This window comes from Rhamphochromis longiceps, linkage group LG4 (assembly GCF_057381845.1).
Source record: "Rhamphochromis longiceps isolate RC_006_pf linkage group LG4, R_longiceps_female_GT1.1, whole genome shotgun sequence".
In the NCBI taxonomy this organism is placed as follows: domain Eukaryota; kingdom Metazoa; phylum Chordata; class Actinopteri; order Cichliformes; family Cichlidae; genus Rhamphochromis; species Rhamphochromis longiceps.
The window spans coordinates 20,059,735-20,082,955 of NC_140560.1; the positions used below are offsets into that span (position 1 = coordinate 20,059,735).

At 40.7% G+C, this 23,221-nt stretch overlaps 1 long non-coding RNA gene across 1 annotated transcript; it reads right to left on the bottom strand.

Annotated features, from left to right (window-relative positions):
* Positions 1–1,836: 1,836 nt before the first annotated feature.
* LOC146671456 (uncharacterized) lies at positions 1,837–23,013 on the bottom strand. Its single transcript, XR_014911608.1, has 6 exons — positions 22,882–23,013; positions 3,765–3,898; positions 3,126–3,602; positions 2,895–2,999; positions 2,504–2,743; positions 1,837–2,394 (listed from the first exon to the last, which is right to left on the bottom strand). It is a non-coding gene; the product is annotated as an uncharacterized LOC146671456 (long non-coding RNA).
* Positions 23,014–23,221: the final 208 nt, after the last annotated feature.

A 23,221-nucleotide genomic window follows, 5' to 3' on the forward strand; every position in this document is an offset into this window, starting at 1 on the left:
GTGCTGCACACATTACTGAAGCACTTGGAACACAGGAACACCTATGCACGGCTCCTCTTTGTAGACTACAGCTCGGCTTTTAATACCATCCGGCCATACAAACTCCGTCCCAAACTCCACCAACTGGGACTTAACTCCTCTCTGTGCAACTGGATTGTAGACTTCCTCACTAACCGTAGACAGAGTGTCAGAGTGGGTAAGAACACCTCTTCCACCCTTGTGGTCAACACCGGTGCCCCTCAGGGGTGTGTTCTGAGCCCTCTGCTATACACTCTCTTCACCCATGACTGTATTTCCTCCTGCGCGTCCAATCTCATTGTTAAGTTTGCAGATGACACTACAGTGCTCGGACTTATATCCAACAATGATGAGACAAACTATAGGACAGAGGTGCAACAACTAGAGTCATGGTGCCACGACAATAACTTGGTCTTAAACACCAAAAAGACCAAGGAGATCATTGTAGATTTCCGGAAGAGGGGTCATAACAACCATCTGCCTCTCTTCATTGGCAGTGAGGCGGTGGAGAGGGTGAGCAGTTTTAAATTCTTGGGGGTAACTGTGACCGAGGACCTGTCCTGGGGCAACCATATCACCTCAGTTGTACGGAAGGCCCAACAGCGCCTCTACTACCTGAGGAGACTGCGGAGCGCACACATTCCCAGATCTCTGATGTTGAACTTCTACAACTGTGCCATCAGCAGCGTTCTGACGTATGGATTTCTAGTGTGGTTCCCCAGCTGCACCAAGGCCGATCAGCAAGCACTCCAGCGGGTGGTGAAAGAAGCTGGCAGAATTATTGGAACAAGTCTGCCAGAGATCAGTAATATCTTCCCCACTCGCTGTCTGAGGAGGGTGCACAGTATCCTGCGGGACCAACATCACCCTGCGCGCCACCTTTTCCATCTGCTGCCCTCAGGGAGAAGGTACAGGTCTATACAGGCCAGAACATCCAGACTGGCCAACAGCCTGTATCCACAGGCTGTGAGGCTCCTGAACTCTCTGCCCCCCTCTCACGGACAATAACCATATCCAACTTCTTAATAGCAATGAACTGGTCTGCATTGGTGCATCATATCTTTATTCTCTTCCCCCTCCTGCCCCCCCCCCCCCCCCCCCCTCTTTCTTAAATAGATAACTATCATATCTGATATATCATATCTCACAGTACAATAATATTGAATGGGTTGCATTGTTGTATTTTGTCATGTTTCTCAGGTCTTTGTCTGAATTTCTACGAACATTATTGCTAAGGATTGTCTTATTGCATTGGAGTCACACTGGGTTAAATATGTACACTTGGGTTTTAAGGGGTATTTATTATTTTCTTCTTTTTTTGGGTTGTATGGAAGCCCCAAACGCAATTTCATTGTTCTTGACAATGACAATAAATAAATAAATACAAAATACGAGAAAGAAGCTGTGACAGCTGAAACTAGGAGATTGGGAGCAGCGCTGACATTGCTAGTTTTAGCCTTGCTTTGCTTTCATTGTGATGGATGATTGACTGGTTTCCTCAACACCTGGACTGCTGTTTTGTAAGATAATAGTGAAAAATAATACTGTAACAATGCTCAGTGACGGCTTTGAAAGACTTATTCGACGCAAGCGCTGACAGTTCTCTCATATTGTAGCTCTGTTTGCAACAGCCAGATTTAAAACCCCCAACTATCACATGGTAAATAGCCTGTATTTGTATAGCGCTTTACTTAGTCTTTAGTCTTAGGATTATATGCACCAGGAAAAAAACTAAGTGATACAGAACTTCAGGAAGGTAAACAAATGTTGCTGATCTTTATTTCACCTGCAAAACAAGAAAAACTGAAAACCATTCGCTTACAGCTGATCCAGAATATCTGATGCTCTTCCTTGTGTGCATATGCTCTGCATACAGAGTGATTTCACTGCATTGCATATCTGATAATTGGCATAATGCACAGAGGAGGCCTATGATGCAAATGAATCCATGAGGGTTGGTTTGATTTTCTTGAGGACCAGTCTAGGGAATTTCCCGCCAAGAGGAATGATGCTGAGTGATTCTATTTGAGGAACTTGGTGCAGTAGAGGAGATCAGTGGTGTGAATGGAGGGGACTCCAGATGAGAGGCAGGAGGGACTAATAAAGTTGTGGCACATTGCACACAGGCACACTGACCGGGTTCAGTGTGTTTGGCATTTGCACCAGTACTGTGTTCTGATTGATAAGGGTGTTAACACCTGGCTGGTCTGTGGCTGTCTGTTACGGCCCCAGCTGGGCCTCCTGAATTTTATGTGGGGACGTAACACTGGCACACCCAGACTCTATCCAGCTGATGCGGTTCCTTCATAGCTGAATTAGAAGAGGGCTCTGCTTGACTTGGCCTCATACAAGGCGTTTTGGCCTGCTGAGCGTCCTCTTCAGGTTCAGAGGACACAAACAAAAACACAATGGTTCTTTTTTAATAGATTTTTGACTTTTTTCATCACATTTGACATGAAAACAATTCCCCGAAATATTCTCTCACCTTTGGTGCAGTTGCGATCTCTGACTCTCTTCCTCTTTTAAAAAAACAAACACAGAATTTTCCTGAGCTGATACAAACTCTCTGCAGTGACTGTTTCATCATTCAGTGCAGTGAAAGGCAGATGCATGAACTGTATGTTGGCACTTTGGATATACATAGTTGTTCTGTGGCGTGATGACATCTTTGTGTTTCCGCCTCGTCAAAATATTTTTTCTGCTCCTTCTTTGAGAGCGACTTCCACTGTGGATATAAGATCACCAGAACACACAGCTCGTATAAATACACAGCCACACTGCTGCTACACATAACTACAGGACAGCTGGTACACATGCACAAACAAGAGCATAGAACATTAACAGATGTATAAATGTATTCAGAGTTACACACTTACTCTCTCTCCCACAGCTGCACTGTCACTGATATTTAATTCTGCTTTGACCTTTGGCCTCTGCTCCAAAAATCCATAATACTGACACTTAGTCCAGCATTTCAAAGACTAATAATGATAAACAGCACAGAAACATGTAAGCAAAACAGTTTTTCTTTCATTAGCCTGAAGCATCCAACAGGTTCAAGCACCTTTATCAATAAATATCTAACGACAACTGTCTGAGTGTCTCACCTGTCCTTATCTAGCTGTGCCTGGCTGGCCGTACATATGAGATGGCTGCATGGTGATTGGAGCAGCCATATATGAAAGTTGGTACTCGGGCAGAGGAGGAGCAGATCCCAGGGGGGTGTAGCTGACAGACCCTCCCTCCACTATGAATGTCTGCTGGAGGAGAAGGAGGAGAAAAGGGAGCAGGAGGAGGAGGGTCGGAGTTTTCCCCTCTACTGCTATATATACACACAGCACAACACTTTTAAGAGTATTTAACAAGAGCAAGTTTCCTTTTTCCCTGGTTTTACTACCACACTGTTCACCAAAACGCAGCAAACCTTCACCATCTTATCCAGAAGGGTCACCTCTTCATCCTCACATGGAAGAAGTAATCTGATTGGCATGGTGGTTTGTTTGAAGCAGGGATTTCGGAGTGGCCCTTGTGTAGCGTTGGAACCCAGTCACGATGTGTTTCATCCATTTCATAAGTTGGTTTGCCTGCAATAATGCCAAATAATTAGCAACTCTATAAATATAATGTAGTTCTGCAAATGATTTTGCAGAAGTAGGATGTTTGTTCTAATTTGCTATGACCTTAGAGCGCATCGCAAATAAAACTAATAGGCTATAAAGAGTGATATGAACATATTTAGAACTTACCGGAATGAAAATGTCTGGAGCACCAACAGATATTTGGAGATGGAAGAGAACTGGATATCAGCTCATCTCACAGCTGCTATCCAGGCTAGACTCCTTCTTTTGGTAACATCCGCTAGGTGAGCTGCCTCATGTTGCTTCCAGTTGGGAAAGAATGAAAAGATAAACCATTTTCAAGCTTATTCTCTTGCCGGTCATGCGATCTAACATTACAACCGACCACGCAGCAAGTACTAACTGGTGTTATCCGTCTGCTTTCGCTCCTCTTTTGCTAGCGCTTTGTTTGGTCCAGAAACATGGCGCCTCAACCAAAAATCCTGGTCATGCCCCCTCCCGTGACATCACGCTCCAAAGCCCTATACTAGTTTGTTTGTTTGTTTTTAAATTAGCAAGATCAACATACAAACAAAATGCACCATATATTACACATTCAGAGAATAGACATTCCTTACATATTAGCAACTTTCATACATAGGAAAAAGAAGATATAAAGATGGGGTCATATAATTTAACAGATTAAATCAACTCACTAAATCAAAATCTTCCAAAAAGGAAAAAAAAAAGCAGCCTTTTTATCTTTAACTAAAGTCAAAGATTTAACCAACAGGTTTAAGTTGTTTCTCCAGTAAGCTAGTGTTGGTTTGGTCTTACAAAAACGACAAGCTTTGTATAAATTGCTTGCACAAGATTAATAACACATTAACACCATAATTAGCTTTCTTTTCTTACAACAACACTCCAAACAATATCATATTTAAGGTAAATGGGGTAATTTGAATCCCACTGGAATAAAGCCAGGTATGAAAATCCAACCAAAAATATTTGTATAAAATTGCACAAAAACAATAGATGGTCCAAATCCTCTTCTTCTGTTTCACAAAATGCACAATTACCAGTTTCTATTTTGAATCTATCATCAAGGAGTCTATTTGTCGGGTAAATTTTTAAATTGGACTTCTTTCCCTTTAGGAGGGACCTATACTAGTAAACACGTGTTTAAGACTGTAAGGCACCCCTTCTGACTCCATTCTTGTTATAATAAGTGCCCTACGGAGCCCCGCAAGGGACATGGGAGGAAAAAAAATTAAGATAATCTTTTCCGAGATCCCGAGTTTCGCGATCTCGCAAAAGTTTTTGCCGCATTCGGAGGCCGCCAGCTCGAAGCCGACCGGGAGGTCGAGGCACGATGTGCCGGGAGAGCGGTGTTCCCCGCGGCTATAGTAGGTCTCGACCTCCCGTTAGCTTCGCGATGGTGGGTGTTAGACGTCTCCGAAAACGTCGGAGCACTTTTGCAAATATGTGATGTCTTGTAAATCGAGCAGATATTTGATGTTTACACAACTACATTCACGCCTCAAAATATCTTAAAAGTATATTTTCTCGCAAAAGTTTTGCGAGATCCTGAGTTTGTTTTGCGAGAACTCGCAAAAGTTCATCTTAATTTTTTTTTCCTCCCATGTCCCTTGCGGGGCTCCGTAAGAGCCAGCTCTTCCCTGATGTCCATTTTTGGGACAGAGTTGTTCTCTTTCTGGGATCCTGTGGCAAAAATTTATAGGAATTTGATCTTCTTAGACTGGGACTGACATTTCTTTTCTCACATATTAATTGGGATTTCTAACTGCATAATTTTTCTGAAGCCAGCTGCTTTTACTTTGCTCCATTTGCCCCAGATGATCTGTCTCCACTCCTGTAAACCCACTCAGAATTATGTAGTAAGTTTAAGCTCATTGTTGAGTCGAGTGGTTGGATGCCTTTTTACTCTTCTGTCTGTAGCTGCGGCATCAAATGGCACACACAGCGTGGGGCAACACAGCCGTATTTAAATGTGAAAACCGAATGTGAAAACCGGAGATGTGCGATTTTGTATAGTTCTACGTATGTAGTGGTTCTACATAGTGCTGGTTTAAGTGCACAAAGACGTGAGAAAGCAGTTTAGAATGACAAAAAATGTTGCAACAGAGCTCCAGGTATCTTATTGCAACATCTCTTTGTTGGGTTTAATACCATTTCTCTTAGCATTTTTAACGTTTTGGTCTATTTCTCAAATCAGTGAGCAGTTTAATCACAATATCAAATAACCACTTGTGCATACAAGGATTTATTGGAAATTGCAAATGTTTCCTACATTCCTATCCCATGCTGATCGAAGTCTATTTTAGTGGCTGTTGAATAGTCTGACATCCTGAAAGGTCCACCTATTGCAACATGGCTAAACAAACTGTCTTAACCTGTCGAACATGATTTCTGCATATTTCTGTTAGACTGTGCTGCAGACATGTCCTGCTGACAGGAAAAAGAAAGCTTTACAGTAGTGCAAAGGCCAAAAAAATAAAATAAATGAAACATGTAAAATGTAAAATGTACCACTCCCAGGCAGAATTTTGCAAGCTGAGCCGTACTGTGAATTGCAGCGTAGTTTGATGGGTCACCAATTTCTTTCGCTTGCAACGCACCATTAAAAGACTGTATCTAATGTAGCTTTTGCATGTGTCAGCTGTGTTGCTTTACTTTTCTTTGTGCTTCACAGTGCTGCAAAACAGTCTCTTCTGTAACGCAGTGACAGCGTCTGTTGACAAATTACAGCAAAAGCAGGAAAGGCATATGTGAATCTTATCCAATCTCTTGCAATCAATCTCCCACACACGGGTAACTTTGTCATATGACTCAAAATGCACCAGGCAGCCTTGTTCATTTGCAGTCGTTACCATCGAAACTCACACTTACAGAGTACACTGATATATTGACAGCATTGCTAAGCTGTCTTGCTTGAACGCAACCGAACAAGGACTTGTCCCCTGACGGCATCAAAATGTTTACTGAGACAAAAACTTGGGCTCTTTTTGCAGGTTATCTACTGTGTGATGCCGCTTGCAGGAACGGTTTCATGGTATGCCCTCACTCTTTTACAAACATCAGTTTGATTTGAGAGAAAAATGAAAGCTCCAAGTGTTTGCAAAAGTCAGGGGTAAATTATTAATTCTAGGAGCCTTCCTTAAAGGTTTTTGAGCTATAAACAAATCCAGCTCTTCAAAGACTAAGATGATTATAAAATGGGTAAATGTATTTATTCATAGGCCTTCCTTTATATAGAGCTTGTTATTCAATTTCTCTTTCTCTTTTCTGTAGATCAACAAAATTTAAATATAATATTTTATTTCTAAGTATATGTTATTGCCTTGTCTCCTTTGTTTCCACAATTTAATGCATTAGAAGCGATTTGGTGTTTTTCTTATGACAACATGTGAGATTAATTTTAGATAAACACAGACTGTTTTCCATCTCTTTACTTTCACATGTAGCAAAGCTCACGATATCAGTTTCGAGCCATTCACATATTGCCTTTAAACAGCATGCAAAAGGAGGATTTTTTTTGGGGGGGGGGACGAGCCAAAAGATTGGAAATACAAGCTATAATTTCAGACGAACATTTCTGGGTAGCGGTTTCATGAGTAAATGGAAAAGCTGAAATCACAGTGACCTTTCGAAGACTTTGTTTCACAGGATGTCTGAGTGCAGTCTCATTCTTTCTTTCTTAAGAATGCTGATAAAAGCTTAAGTTTGCAATAATGTGCAGTCGTTGTTTATCTCAGTTTCTTTGGCACATTTCTCAGTTCAGTTGCATTTCCCAAAACATTCAGAAAACCATTAGATAATCTGCAAATGATTTTAACTTGCCCAAAACTTGTAATTCATTTGTCCAAATCAAATATTTTGTGAAAAAAAAGCTAAAGTCTTTCGCTGTAGTGTGAAAATGATTAGATGTTTCATCGGAAATACTTTGGAAGTGTGTCCTTCATCTTTTACATTTCTAAAACGTCCTACATCTTTTCACTGACACTGCTTACCTACTCTACAGATGACTGCATGCAAGCAAAACATTACCTTTAGTCTCTATGGTTGTTAACGAAGCTAAAGCATCAGAAGAAAAATATACAGAAACGCATATAACAATTGATTAAAAGATTAATTAAATGAATAACTGGTGAATAAAAAAAGTTCTCCACATCACAGCGCATCCTGAGCAACAAAGGCGGCAGTTGTTTTTTGTTTTATTTTTTATTCATGCATTGTATTTATTTCATATTTAGTTGAACCTTTAATTATGGCAACCTTGGCAATCATTATGCACTTCAAAGCAATCGCACATGAAAGTTGTTTCAAAGTCGGGCGTGCTACAAACTGGGACCTCTTGGTTTTAGCTTTGTTGACATTTTACTTATCTCAGCATCCTCCGGTGCTGTAAACATGTACGACTGAACTGTGTTTCTATGCACTGAATATAGTTAAATCAATATGCATGAGCCCACCTTCTGTCTCAGGTTAAAGTGAAGCAATACTGAGCCAGTATTACTGAAACATGCCAGAGGTGCATTTAATGACGTTTCAGTTCGATGCCTGTTGCATTTTGAAAAGCTTCATTTTTTTTTTTTTACACCTGGGCCTTGGTGTTAAGAGCTTTCAGCTGTACGCTCTCATGCATGCAGCGCTATGAGCCCACTGAGAGTGAAAGTACGGGGCAGAACATCAGCTTGAACTCAGACACACGTGAATTTGCATAACGCGTGACACAAGGTTGCAGTGAAGGGCAAACTATGAAGATGCTCATGAATTTCAAACACCTTAAGTTTGCATGCATACATGCGGAATGGGATATAGTCTTCATCATGCTTATTCATTTAATTACAATCAGAACTGCAGTTCAGAAACGTGAACTTTTTGTTGCCCTCATATATAAAGAGACTGCACCAGGTGTCCATGGTAAATTCTCATTTAATGTAACTACTAACTTATGTGTTTAGTCATTCTGAAAGGATAAAACCTAGTGAAGGAATTACTATTAATGTACAAATGTTCCTAATCCTCCTTTCTTTTGGCCTTTTGCTTCACTTTTACAGTTCATCTGCTCTATGCTACTCAGTGCTTCCTTTTCAAATGTTTCTCAATTATGTTACCTTTTCCTGTTATACCCATAAAACCTCTCAAGGCTGGATTTCAATTATTTTTCGTATCATGTAATGTGTAAGACTTCTGGAAAATCTGGAAATGCACAGGCACGTTGAAACTAACACGCCGGAATCAGCGCGCTGTTTAGAAGCAATATCACGTTGTCATGCGTTGTGGTTGCGCTTGGAAGTTGTGTTTTTTATCTCGTTTGGTGCCTTTTACTTTAATCTCTATTAATTTTGCCTCGCCAGGTTGAATCTTACGAGTTTTTTTTTATCTCCCTTCTCCATCACCTCATTTTTATCACTGTAATTATTCACTCTGCTAAGCATGTAGGCCCACACTGGGAAAAGCATTTCTTCTCCACTGGAGAGCCTGTCTGTCCTGTTTACCTAGGAGGCTGATGTGTGGGAGTGCACATGTGGGTAAGAAAGAGACGCTTCGTCATCTTTGCTGCAAACATGTTGATTGTCAAATGTTCCTGCATTTTGTTGAAGGCCGGATCAAGAAGCCATCCTGGCTCTTTTTTGTAGCAAATGTTGCCTTTTGTCCTGGCTGTGACTGCATCTACACAAGGACAATATCACTGACAGACAGAGCTAGTTTGGTGGGTGAGTACGAGGCAAGGAAGGAGCGAAAGAGACAGATGGAGACTGAAAGACTGCGCTGCAGACAAAGCCAGGTGAAAAGATGAATGAGGTTGAAGCAAAATAAAGAAAGAACTGACGACAGCATGGCAAAAACATTCAGAAAAGCATCCGTGTGGCAAAGTAAAACTGAGTGTGTCACACTGCTATACAGCCACTTGACCGGTGACTTTTTAAAAAATGGCCAGATTTAGCTTTTGAACATATGTTGTATATCCACAGGAGCTCAGGAAGTGAAACTGAAGCCAACACTTCATGCACAGGATGTATCCATATTGGAATTGCATCTGCCATGTCTGCATTCACTAAAGCAGGGAAAGAGGGCAAAGAAAGGGGGTATAGAAGAGGAAGGGAGAGGGAGGAAGGTTATGGAGGAAAAACATAAAATGTGAAACAGACACAAGACTAACGAGCAGGGAGGTGACAAAGAGCAAGAAATAGTGAAAAAAAAAAGACTAATAGGAACAAAGAAAACATGCTATTCATATATATATAATATGGCTGTGCCGTAATCAATCTATTCATTGTACTTGATGTGTCCCTGTCATTCACTTCAGGCATGTATACTTTAAACCTTGTATCTAATAAATAGCATCTCTGTTTTTCTGGCGATCGCCATCAAAAGTTTTGTTTAGCACCCAATAAATATCACATTTTCAATATCTAGCAATAAATAAATAAATAAATAAATAAAATAAAATAAAATAAAAAATTAGGTGCCATATGAATACTGAACAGCTATTGCTTGCTGTAATCAATCCTTCTGTCCAGATTGGCTGAAATCTGTTCCTAGTGTGCTTCCAATGTAAGTGATGGAAAACAAAATCCAAATCTAGTTCTTTGCAAGAAGAATATATTTCAATGTTTATCTGTGGCTAATATGAGTGAGACAAATCAGTGGATATTTGTGAAAGTAACAGTCTGTTTAGTCAGAAAACCCTGTTTTTGTGTTACCATCCAGCCAGCTCAACAACAGAGGGAGTTTTATCTAAACAATACAGCACCTCTTGATGACATCAAGGCTCACACTAGCGTCACATAAACGTAGGACAAGAGCTGGAGAGTTTCTCATTCATTTTTTTCTTTTTAAACAAAGCTTGATTTTTCAGATCTGAATAAACTGACCAGACAGCTGCAAGTGTCCTTGTAGCTCAAACCCCACACTAGTACTGGATATATAAATAGTAAAGTAATGTTATTCATCCTCAGATAAACAGCTAGACAATGCTCTGAAATTAGTTCCCTGCCCCCTCAGATGTGTTTCCAACTCTGCCAACAAGAGCTCAAACTGCCCCACTGACATCCTGAAACATGTGGTCATGACACAGTCTCAACTCCTGGATCAAACCATGAAATTCTATAGAACCATGTTCTATGGAAATTTAAAACGCATGTCCTCTTATATGTATCTCATTTTTCCCAGAAACAAAACTCAGTTAAAAATTTCTTTTAAAAAAATCAGGTAATTCTTTGTTTTTACATTCATCAGCTCCCAATCAGCCCAAATGGCAAAGAGAAATTAAAAATACATGCTATTAAAGAGTTCAGGTCTTAGCAGGTTAAGGGACACAACAAGTGTTGTTTCGTCTTGTTTTTTTTACAACATGTTCAGTGAGTCTTGGCGTTAAGGCGGCATTTCTTCATCATCATCATCATCATTTATTTATTTATATAGCACTTTAAAAACACACCTGGTAGACCAAAGTGCTGTACAATACTAATACGCACATAGTAATAAAACCAGACATAGCAATAAAATTTAAAAAATAAATAAATAAATAATAATAAAAATAAATAAATAAATAATATCAGTTACCCACAGAGTTAAAAGCCAGGTAATAAAAATAGGTTTTTAATAAAGACTTAAAAACTGCTATGTATTTTCTTCTATTTGATCTCAAAAAGCTCCTAAAACAGTCAGTGATCCCTGTTGACCTCCCTCGGCTTTTATTACCGCTAATCATTTATTTAAGCTCAGTTTTTAAAACCTTAGGATATAACTACAGCCCAGCCCATGCTGCAGTATATGAATGACTAACTTTGTATTGTGGATGGATTATCTCAGTTGTTCTCCTGGCTGAAGTTTGGTCCTTTTACAGCATCCTGCCATGCGATTACATTTGTTCCTGACCACCGAGAACACTCACGTTAACTTTTATCGAGTGGAAAAAAAAGTTAGCTTGTTTATATTATGCTAACATAGCTATGTCGCTAGCGGTCACGTAGCACATCATTATATACCAGCTAGCCAAACTTCAGTAACCCTACAAACGTCACTGCTGTTTAGTTTTCTGTCTTCATTTATGCTGGAAGTGATAAGAAAGCTGTATGTTTTAATTTGTTTCCAAAACCCCGCAGTCAGGACATGCTATATTGTATTTAGATAGAAGCTAGCGAGCTAACTCCCTGCTAACTTCTAACTCCGTTAAATGTCATAAATTCCGTTTTCATGGATGCCTGGATGTTAAACTCAATTGTTACACCTGGTAGAGCAGAACGCTGATCATTTTATTAAAGATGAAAGACTTTAGACAGTTTTTCAACTCTCAGTAATGCCACAGTGATCGTTTGATATATGGACCTGCAGCGGAGTTTAGACCCAGACACGGCTAGTGACGTCAGACTGAACAACCGGATACTAGTTTGTTTGTTTGTTTGTTTTTAAATTAGCAAAATCAACATACAAACAAAATGCACCATATATTACACATTCAAAGAATAGACATTCCTTACATATTAGCAACTTTCATACATAGGAAAAAGAAGATATAAAGATGGGGTCATATAATTTAACAGATTAAATCAACTCACTAAATCAAAATCTTCCAAAAAGGAAAAAAAAAGCAGCCTTTTTATTTTTAACTAAAGTCAAAGATTTAACCAACAGGTTTAAGTTGTTTCTCCAGTAAGCTAGTGTTGGTTTGGTCTTATAAAAATGACAAGCTTTGTATAAATTGCTTGCACAAGATTAATAACACATTAACACCATAATTAGCTTTTTTTTTCTTTCAACAACACGCCAAACAATATCATATTTAAGGTAAATGGGGTAATTTGAATCCCACTGGAATAAAGCCAGGTATGAAAATCCAACCAAAATATTTGTATAAAATTGCACAAAAACAATAGATGGTCCAAATCCTCCTCTTCTGTTTCACAAAATACACAATTACCAGTTTCTATTTTGAATCTATCATCAAGGAGTCTATTTGTCGGGTAAATTTTATTCAAATTTTTAAATTGGACTTCTTTCCCTTTAGGAGGGACCTATACTAGTAAACACGTGTTTAAGACTGTAAGGCAATAATAATATCAGTTACCCACAGAGTTAAAAGCCAGGGAATAAAAATAGGTTTTTAATAAAGACTTAAAAACTGGCACTGATGTAACCTGTCTAATATGAAGAGGAAGGTTATTCCAAAGCGCAGCAACAGAGAACGCTCGGTCTCCTCTAAGTTTCAGCCATGAATTTGGGACCGAAAGCAGCAACTGCTCAGCTGACCGAAGGGAAGGAGTGGGGACATGGGGCTTCAACAAGTCAGACAAATAAACAGGTGCCAGACCATTTAGAGATTTAAAAACCAATAAAAGGACTTTAAAACGGATCCTGAATTCAATTGGAAGCCAGTGTAAAGAGGCCAAAATCAGAGTGATGTGATCAAATTTTCTTCTGCAACTAAAAAGGGGTTCTTGTCTGTCCTTACATGCTAAAGAGACACAGGATGATGAAAGAAACACACAAGCACAGGAGAAACCATGAATGGGGCACCAAAAACTACACGCAGAAGATGAGCAATTTAACGAAGGACTTAAAATATCGATGTCCAGATCTGTTTGAAGAATTCTAGTTGAGTATGTTTCACTTCACAGTAGCAACATCCAAATTATTTGAATTATTTGCTATGTCAGTTGAAATCGTGAAATACATGTTAACATTTTAAGAGAGCTGCCATTCTGAAATCCACTTTGTTCCACAGGCTAAAATGTTTGCATCAGCTAACATTAAATGCTAATGCAAATATAATGTAACTGTAACATTAGCAGGCTAGTCACCAACAAACCTAACATATCAGTCTGTGTTAATGTTAACAATACATTTTAATGTTAACATTTTAAATAGATGATCGAGAACCACTTTCCTTTGGTCCTGATAGGTATTGAGAATTCCTCTAGTTACCGACTACATTGCTAAAGGTTAGCCATAAATATTACATAGATTAAGCTTAAGCGTAGTTAGTTAGGTTCCAATTATAAAATGATCTGTATAACCATGAAATGCAAATATTCACTAAATAATAATCTTATCTTTAAGCATCATGAAACCATACTAGTTAGTCCCAGAAAGCTAATCCCTACAGCACACTTAAGATAGAAGAATTCATCCATGGTCATCTACCATCATATGAAATGCTAATCATAATTACAAGGAGCTACAATACAAGTAGGCAATAATTTTCCCTGAAACTGAAAACTGTAACTTTTTTTAAGCAGATTTGTATTGTGCAGGTAAGCCATTAGCACATGTAGATAAAGTTAGCAAATTATCGCTTTTAGCTTAGTGGCTGGTGACCTCACTTGTTAAACATTAACTCTACTAAATTGTCCAAAAACTGTGGCTTAGCTTCAGGTCTTTAGACGCGGGCTCTAACAACAACTGGCTGCGACACTGCTCTACTACCTTACCAGCATTTACAGAGTGGACCCGAAATCAGATGCGAAACAGCTGGAGACGGGACAAATGTTTTCATTGGTTAAACAGCTCTTTTACATGACAAATTGTTTTTAAATTTTTGCCTTTTACCTAAATATTTTTAATTTTTCCATCTTTATCTTCAAAGTCCACTCAGCCACATTTTACCAGCTTTATCTACTACAGGCTACAAGTCATTAAAAGATGTGCACATGCATGCCGAGGTATTTAGTCTTACAAGCATGAACAAAGCAGCAAGTGCATTCAAATGGGTCGCTATGTGGCACTTTTGATGTCTGTCCCTTTGATGGTAATGTGGCGGAAAGGGAGATGAGGAGAGGGCAGATACTAATGGGCAGATAAGAGGAAGGATGTGATGCAGGCATGCTTCAAGGAGATGAATTTATTAAATGGCTGATGGCCGATGACACTAAGATCAGTGATGGAACATGAACCTGGGGGAGCTTTCTGTCTTTTCCTTTAGTGGTCACAGTGTTGGATTGGCAAAAAAAAAACAAAGGAAATACTACATAGATTGATAGCTGGGACTTAAAAAGGCAACGGAGGGAGTACGGTGGGGAAAACAAAAGGAAAGGGGCCAGAATTCCTTGAGCACAGCGTTTCCAGTTCACCTTTTTTCTTTAGTCAGTGCTCTAAATATAATCTAAATATTAAGGAGGTGATTTTTCTGGTACTTTATTGTATTTAGGTACAACTTCTATTTTTTCCTCTTTCTAACAAATACTGCAGTCACAAATTTATTGTTGTCATGAAAAGGGAAAGATAAACCTGCTTTACTTTGATTTAAATGTATTACAATCCAACTAAAATCTAATTTGGGCTTCCAGATGGGCTCACTCCTGTTCTGGCATGCCACATTGGGTAAAAAATGTAGTATTTCATTACTTCCACAGTCTCAAGTGACACTATGACTATTTTCTTTGGTTTCTTTGCTGGAACTGGAATTGTGCAGCAATGACCATGCTCTGCTCTCTCAGGGGGATGCATCCACTTGCAGATCTGTTGTTCACGTGTATGTATCCTTCCTGTTTTGTGGCAGATGTTCACTCTCCTGCACATGTGGTATTCAGCCAGCTAAAAAACAGTAAAGGGGATGTCCACTCTTTTTGCCGCGGTATGCTTGAGGGGTAATTCTGGCATGCATAAAGCTGAGATTATTAGACGCCGTTGCCTAGAAAGTTTAATGCGTCATGTAAACAAAGCGGAAGTGCTGCATTACGATTCATTGTGTCTCACCACACGATCTCCTGTTGTGCAAATGCATGGATCCGTTTACACAGTAATAAATATTTTAATAAAGTGTGCACTGCCTCTAGACCAGAACAAGAAGTAAACATGCTCGTATCCATATCTTTGTAATGGCTGCATCACCTTGAATTGTGTTTGCTACCGAGTATGACCCTTTTTTGATTCCTGACAGCAACAAACAGCTTAATAATGATCTCCCGCTTTCAAGCCCACACAGGCTTTCCAGCAGTCCAGCACTCACCCGGGACGTGTGATCTCATTATTTCCACAAAGCTGTGTGTTGTAGTAACAGAGGGGATATAATGTACTCTAGGTGAAGCATAAAACCTGTCATAGAGTTTGGTTTTTTTGCTGGCTGAGGTTTTTCCATTTACACAGATTAAACTAATAAGTGCTTTCTGTCTAACATTCACACACCATATGAATCAGATCAATGAAACACATCAGAGAGCAACTTGACCAAGGGGCAGCCAGGGATCAAACCGCCAACCCTCCGATTAGTAGATGATTAGCAGATGACCTGCTCCACCTCCTGAGCTCAGCTACAAATTTCCTGATGTAAGGCCTGGCAGAAAGCCACCCAATGTAGCTGCCTATGTTGGTGGCACACCAAATGTTTAAAAAAGCCACATCTTTAATCCTTGTACAGGATGTGTCATATTTAAGTGGGTACACTGACATGACGCTTAAGTATAAAATAGGAAAAATGCAGTAAGTCATTTGGTTGCTTTGCTGGGGTTGTTAGTCTACTCTTTAAATTGTGTTAACTTTCCCACACTGTCAAAATCAGTCCTGACATCATAGCTCTAATCCAATCACTTTCTTGCTTGCCCTCTCTGAGCCAATCAGCCTTATTTCTGGCTGTTTTAAATCTCAGCGCTCTTCTGTCATTCTGCCTTTCAGACACCCACCTCCTCCCCATCTCTATCTCACCCTGGTCAGTCAGACCCCCATCTTCACCTCCTCCACCAGTGGTCCTGTCCTAATTCCTGTCATTTCTTGGATTCCTGTCTGCTATGATGGTTCATCAGAGTCTAATTGGCAAATAGCTCATTAATTGAATTCTCCATCTCAATAAATCATGTTCAATTCTTCTAAATGATCCCTCCTTATTGAAATGAAGGGGAAAATTAGCCACAGTTACACAGAGCTGCCACTTGCCACCCAAGGCAAGGCAGACAAAAGCTTGGGGGGGCAGACAAGTTATCCCAGAGTTGATACACTAGCAGTAGACTTGTTAGCAAAGCCACCAGGCTGAAAGATCACAGCATTGTTATTGAAATAAACACAACCTCTGCCAAGATTAATGTTTTACCTGTTATAGGACTGCTGTTGGTGCTGTCAGAGCATTTATAGCAGAATGGTGTTGAACAGTGGAGAGGCCCCCCTGTGAGTTTTTGTCTAGAGCCCCACGAGACTCTAGAATCACCGCTGAAGTTACTAAAGTTTTTTGTTTTTTATAAAATTGTGTTTATTTCTGCTGTAAAGCTGGAAATCTGTGATGATTAACTCGCTTTTAGAGGCACCCTCAAGTTCTTGGCACTTCTGCAGGGGCTTCATCGTTTAGCTTTGGAGGCTGTTGATTTGTTTGTAACACACTAACAGCTTCTTATGTTCTTAGCAGGAACAGAACTGTTGTGATAATTCTGTGGAAGTCTAATGTGGGAAAAGTCAAAAGTGTCTAAACATTAAGTACAGAAATGGTCTGAATTTGAGCCTTTGAGTTGGACTACGTTTTATGTGCTCAGTTTTTACAGTTGGCTTCAGGTCTGGGACGCAACCAGTGAGAATCAACTGAACCTGAAAGAAAAACGTTGACCAATCACCAAGCAGAATATCATGACTCACCACATCTGAAAGCCATGTAATAGGTCTACATGTAGCATATCATTAAAAATGAATTTGTACTTATTTTTGGTTCTTAATGGTTCAGTTGCCCAAAGAGTCCTTAAACGTCACAATCTTTAACTATTAATTTGTGTTGTCGAACACATCCAGAGGAAGCTACTGAACTATGAGACCAAGCCTATATATATATATATCTGTCATTAAAAATACAAATGCTGGTATATGCTCCTGTGTAGAATTATAGTGGACCTGCTCAACGTTTTGAGGTGAGAGTCAGGTGTTTGTCAGTCCGCACTGAATTTTCCATTTCAGTGCACATCAGTGCAAATGTCAGTACTCATTGACTTCATCTCCCAAACGCACCACAACCACATATTTGGAAACATGTGACTTACCCACACATACGCACAGACAAAGACCGAAGTCATCCAGTTCTCATCAGCCACACCTTAACAGCCCTGGATAAACGTCATTCTCCTGTTTGCATTTTAATGTTAGTGTCCGTTAACATAACAAATCCCAAAATTTCCTTTTTAATGTGTGGTCATGCATCATGCTAATCAGTGCATTCGTGAACGGAATAAATGGAAGAGTAAGACAACAAGTTTGCCAGCAGCTGAAGAAATGCAAGGATAACACGGATGAGAATTTTGGTTAAACCAGACTGTGTCTTGGACTCAGAGTGAGCACAGATTTCTTTCTTCCTTCCCCCTGCTGCTAATTTTTTTACTCCGTTCCATTCTTTCTCTCCTTCACCCTCGTTCCCACACCTTCCTTGTCCTTCTTTACGCCTCCCTCCTTCCCCGTCAACCTTTCCATTAGTGCCGTGGTGTCATTCGCAGGGGCAGCGGGAAGAGGGCAGAATAAATCAGCGAGGAGGAGGTCGGCCTTGCTCACTGTCCAGCACTGGCTGCAATATCCTTGCAGGGAATGAGCGTGGTGCTGATTTGCATGATTAAACAGCATCCGCCAGACAGCCAGCGCTTCATTACTCATCGCAAAAGCACACAAGATGATTACAGGAAAATGGTCGGAGGCACACTCACACACACACACAAATGCAGGCATAAACACCCATGCTGAGACGCACAGGTGCACACAAATACTGTACATCCGAGTAATGCCATCTGACAGTATTTGTAGCAGAGCAGTAGTAAGGCTGATAACAGACCCAGGCACACACACACACACACACACCTTGCCGCTTCATTTTGACACTTAAATCTTAAAACCTTCCAAAAGCTACAGTCATGAGACACAATTAGAACTGCAGCTTTTTAATTTTTGCCCATCCTCGACTCGTCAGTATAATCTTACGAGTGGGCAATGATAAAAGACAGCGATGCTGACCACAGCGCATCAGTGGACGGGTACTGTACATGACTGATTTTTGTACAAGGAAAAGAGGGACAATCAATACACAGCTATTGAAGCCCTGCATCGATGAAAGGCCACAGGATTCACAATGCAGAACCACCCACTAACACCTCCTATTACTTCATGGTGCAAGCCCACTTCATTAAAAGCTTGTAAAATGTGTGAGTGTATGCACATATTTGAGAAATGCAAGCTTTTGCACAGAAAAGTGCCTGAATATCCCCTCCCTCCTGTCATGAGCAAAAGGATTCATGTGTCTGTTTAAGTCTCCAAGGAGCCGGGAGAGCCCACCTTCACGAGCACAGCACCGATCAATAAATGATGAGGCACCTTTAGCTGAGGAATTTGGCATCTAGCGAGAATCTTTTGATTTATTGTTGTTTGGAGGGAGGTTTATGCCTTCTGGTTACTTACATTCATGTGACATTGTGTGTCATAAAGAAGTGGAGTTCGATGAAGCTTGGATTAATGTGGCTTAACGTGATCGTTCCAGTGAGCATAAGCAGGAGAGTCCAAGAGACAGCAGCAAGAAGAGGCTGGTTGCTTCAAATTGAGTACAGTGCGATTCGAGGAGCATTCTGCGGTGCGGCGCAGTGATTAAATATTCACACCGTCACATGTACACCTGCGTGTTTGTACACAGCATCCCGTGTGTTCTCTTCAAGCTTTCCATCAGTGTGGACTTGTTCTTTGAAATCACCAAGGCGCAGACCGTGTTTCAGCCTGCTTCTATTCAAGCAGCTGTTCCACTTTGAAGTCCAACATGAGGCTTTTATCTTGTTATCTTGCTATTTTATTGTATTTCCCCTGCGCAATGCCATGCAGCATCCCGAGGGATACAACAAATACCCAGGGCCCTCCCTCTCATCCATAACACAGACATGGCCGACAATGATGGTAGGAAATAGGGGAAGAAAAAAAATGTCCATTTCATGTTTGAACTAGAACAAAGGGGAGTTTCCAGTTGACCATATACTGTAACGACCAGCCTAATTAATCAGATGCATAATTCATGGGACGGAAAAGTGTGCTGTGAAGGAGAGAAGATGGGGTAGAAAACTGCACCATCAGCAGTTTCCCGGAGAGGAGAAAATAGAAGAGACCACACTAGAGCCTGTGCTTAATCAACAGGACAACAAAAACGCAGTTATGGCCAAAGCACGTGTTGCAATAATAAAATGAAAGGACCTCTCAGGAGTTTAGCCTTATGTGAACACAAATTAAAATACATCCTATTATTGTGTGTTTGGTGCTGTTAATTCTAAAACTAGTATTTGTCAGTCTGAAAATGCAAACTCGGCTACACTTCCTGTTTACTTGCCTTTATGTGTATTTTTATATACAGTCCACCGATCAGTCACAACATCACTAACCTAAAATCTATAAACCTCACAGTAACTGCAAGAACTATTCTCTCTTAATGACGCTGAATAACAGGCTCTATATAATGATGCACTTCATTTATATGTGACCATATTGTTTTATTTTGCGGCCTAAACTGACCATATTTGGCCAAGACAGTGATGTATTTGCAGTGTGAATTTACCAGCTAGTAGTTATAAGTGGAGGAGTATAAGTATTTCGGGGTCTTGTTCACGAGCGACAGGAGGAGGGTGCGGGAGATCGACAGACAGATTGGTGCTGCGGCTGCAGTGATGCGGACGCTGTACCAGTCCGTCGTGGTGAAGAGAGAGCTGAGTGTAAAAGAGAAGCTCTCAATTTACCGGTCGATCTATGTCCCTACCCTCAGCTATGGTCACAAGCTTTGGGTTGCAACCGAAAGAATGAGATCACAGATATAAGCGGCAAAAAACTAGCTTCCTCCGAAGGGTGGCTGGCTTCTCCCTTAGAGATAGGGTGAGAAGTTCGGCCATTCGGGAGGGCTCAGAGTAGAGCCGCTGCTCCTCCACATCGAAAGGAGCCATTTGAGGTGGTTCGGGCATCTGATAAGGATGCCTCCTGGGTGCCCCCTGGGTTAGGTGTTACGGGCATGTCCTACCGGGAGGAGGTCCCGGGACAGACCCAGGAAATGCTGGTGAGATTATATCTCTCGGCTGGCTTGGGAACGCCTGAGTGTTTCCCCAGGAGTTGGCTGGAAAGAGGGAGGTCCAGGCTTCTCTGCGACCCGGCCCCAGATAAGCAGAAGAAGATGGATGGATGGATGGATGGATGGATGGATGGATGGATGGATGGATGGATGGATGGATGGATGGATGGATGGATGGATGGATGGATTGAGGTACACACTTGGCACTAAAAGCTGCACTTTATTATACACGTTACAGTTCTCTTACCAAAATATTTGCCAAGACCCTACTTAAGTCTCCAGTTATGTAAAAAACTTTTCCCAGGAATGCACTGGGCCCTGTGAAACACTAACTATACCCTTACTGCTTCCATAGCAATTAAGAGAGTAAGTAGTAGCCAGTTGCATCTAATTAACTCAATAATTGATCATGAGCAAGTGTGAGCATCTCTATAAATGTGGCACAATGTCAGAATCGTCCCTGGAGTGGACATCTCAGCAAATTCACCTCAAGGTCAGACCATGCATTGCCCACAGAAACCCAAGCGCTACATCTCAGACTCTACAGTGCTCAGTTAGCGAGTTAAATGTTAAAGTTCATGACAGCACAATTAAAATGAACAAGTATGAGTCATTTGGAAGAATTGCCAGGAGAAAGCTTCGTCTCTCTAACAAGAATATTACAGCAAGTCTTATGTTTGCAAAGCTGAACCTGAACAAACCACAAGACTTCCACAGCAAACCTTTGGAAAGATGAGACCAAGTTGGAGATGTTTGGCCATAATACACTGAACCATATTTGGTGAAAACCAAACAGCAGCACAAACACCTCACACCAACTAAGGGAGAGGTAATGATTTTGGGTTGTTTTGCAGTAACAGGTCCTGGACACCTGATTCAGCTACGAGCAGCTCTGTATACCTATGCCTGAGAGCTAAAGCTTGGCCAAAATTGGGTCATGCAACAGGACCATGATTCCCAACTGATCCCCTTTTCAGAATGGCTGAAAAAGAAAAGAATCAAGCTGTTGCAATGGCAGAGACAACCTGAGTGAAATGCAGTGGTTGGACCTTTTGACAGGTCTGGTTAAACATATTCCCAAAACCTCGATGAACTGATACAATTTGGTAAAGAAGAGTTGGAAAAAATTCCTCCATGATGATATAAGAGACTGATAAAGTCACACAGAAAATAACTGCTTCAAGTTAGTGCTACTACAGGTGGTTCTACAAGCGTTTGTTCAAGCATTTGTTAATTTTAAAGTACTGTGAAAACTCTTTTCCGCATGACACCACCCAGATTAGGAAGAGATAGCTCAAGAGTTATTGAGTAAAGCTTGATGTGATGGAGAGGGGGCGGACAAGAAGTCTTGAAGCAAGACAACTTAACATGTTATAAATGTCTCCAATAATTACCTTTTTTTTTTTTTTAACAATAAAAGCACCCAAATCCTATTGAGGTATGTGACACATAACACTTGGATCAATGCTGCATCCATACTGATGAAAACACAATGAGTGGGTAAAAGGCAATAAACCTTGGGGACAATGATCACTAGTGACTGACAAAGATTAGAATACGAGCATCATGGATTCAGCATGTAATGAGAAAGCTCTGGGTGCCACAGCCTGAGATCAATAACTAAACACAGGGGACGCTAATGGTCTTCTAATGATGCTGCAGCTCATCAAAGTGTTAAAAAATTCACCCATCTCAAGTACGCAGAAACAAACATGCATTTGTTTGTTCACCTTTGTCATCTGTGGCTTCACATGAATGAAAATAACCATTTCTTCCAGTGCTGCCCATTTCATTGTTTTGCATTAGTCAGACAGACTTTGGTGGTAATTGTTATTTGTTCGGCTTCAGCTCTCCTCCGGGTTTATCTGCCCCTCTAGCCGTGCGAGGAAACACTGAGGCAGGTAGCTCTGTGTGCAGAGTTATCTTCATTTCACCTGGTGCATATTTCTGCAACTGTCGGTTGTTATGGTACAAATTAGGCAAGGTCACTTGAGCCGTTGCCATGGAGACAAGGTTACACCAGGGGATGATTTGATCTCGCCCTGAATTTCCACATGTGTCAGTGAATGTGTTCTTCATGAGAACACGGTGATCCCACCAGCATATCAGATGCAGCGATTTACCCTTAAACCGAATCTGAAAGTAAAGCTTTTGTTGTTTTTGCACATCCTGACAGTTTCTCTTTTTCTCTTTCTGACTTTAAAGTTCCTCTGTAATATATTAGCAATTTCTTTCTTTTTTTGTTATGCTTATCAGGAGCATTTCTTCCTACTTATTCCTTTTTCTTTGCATCACTACCTGTGCAGCTTTCAGATGAGGAAAGAGGACAGGGGACAGTCTTGTCTTCAGAAGGACTTTGATGCTCTGGTGGAAGGACTGAAAACTCTCACTGGCTTCCATCCTGGCTCTGGCTCATCTATGGCCAGAAATGCAAACACTGCAGGACGAAAAAGGAAAAAAAAAAGATAGAGAGAGCATGAAGGAAGAGATAGAAAGAAAGACAAAAAGAAAGCTGCTGGGCTCTTACTTGTCGATTCTGAGCCCATTCCTGTGGTGGAGCCATCTGCTGAGGGAAGAAGACGAGAGAGATGGAGCGCAGTGCAAAAACTAAGCCATGATCCACTCCAACTTCATTGCT